The sequence below is a fragment of the Echinops telfairi genome, unplaced genomic scaffold, assembly GCF_000313985.2.
Source record: "Echinops telfairi isolate 266 unplaced genomic scaffold, ASM31398v2 ScPeMD7_70;HRSCAF=299, whole genome shotgun sequence".
NCBI lineage: Eukaryota > Metazoa > Chordata > Mammalia > Afrosoricida > Tenrecidae > Echinops > Echinops telfairi.
Window position 1 is genome coordinate 64,450,504 of NW_022103968.1, and position 836 is coordinate 64,451,339.

Genomic DNA, 836 nt, shown 5'->3' on the forward strand with positions numbered 1-836 from the left:
AAACTGATTTGACACTAAGCACCCTCATCTATGCCAAGAAATTTAGAAGACAGCTACCTGGCTAATTGGAAGAGATTAGTATTTGTGGCCATTCCAAAGAAAGATGGCCCAGCAAAATAAAGAAATTAACAAGCAATACTATTAGTATCACAAGCAAGTAAAATTCTGCAGAAGATAATTTAAAAGTTAATGCAACAGTACATCAGCAGGGAACTGCTAGAAATTCAAGCTGACTTCAGAAAAGGCTGAGGAACAAAGGATATCGTTGCTGATCTTGACTCGAAGCAGAGAATAACAACGATGTTAACTTGTCTCTACTGACGATGCACACTAAGAGTGGTCAGAACAAACTGAAGAACGCTTTGAAGAGTGGGAGTTTCAGAGCACATGACTGTGCTCAGGCAGAACTGTACACCGGCCGTGAAGCAGTTGTTCAGGACAGAGAAACACCTTTTTGCCTCTTGACACCTTGCCATCATGAATGACATGGTAACTATCTGGACCAGGAAGTTCATGACCAACCGACTACTTCAGAGAAAGCAAGTGGTCATTGATGTCCTTCACTCTGGGAAAGCGACAAGTGCCTAAGACAGAAATTCATGAAAAACTAGCCAATGTGCAAGTCCACACCAGATGTCATTGTTGTATTTGGATTTAGAACCCTTTTTGGTGGTGGCGAGACGACTGGCTTGGGCTTGAATTACACTTCCTTGGATGATGCAAGGAAAAATGAACCTCAACACAGACTTGCAAGACAGGGCCTGCGTGAGCAGAAAAAGGCCGCAAGAAAACAACGCAAGAACAGAAGGAAGGGGACTGCAGAGGCCAACGTCGGT

The 836-nt window shown here is 43.4% G+C and overlaps 1 pseudogene; it reads left to right on the forward strand.

Annotated features, from left to right (window-relative positions):
• The first annotated feature begins 248 nt into the window (after positions 1 to 248).
• The window catches only part of LOC101640254, a 10,530-nt pseudogene continuing 9,942 nt past the window's right edge, over positions 249 to 836 (forward strand).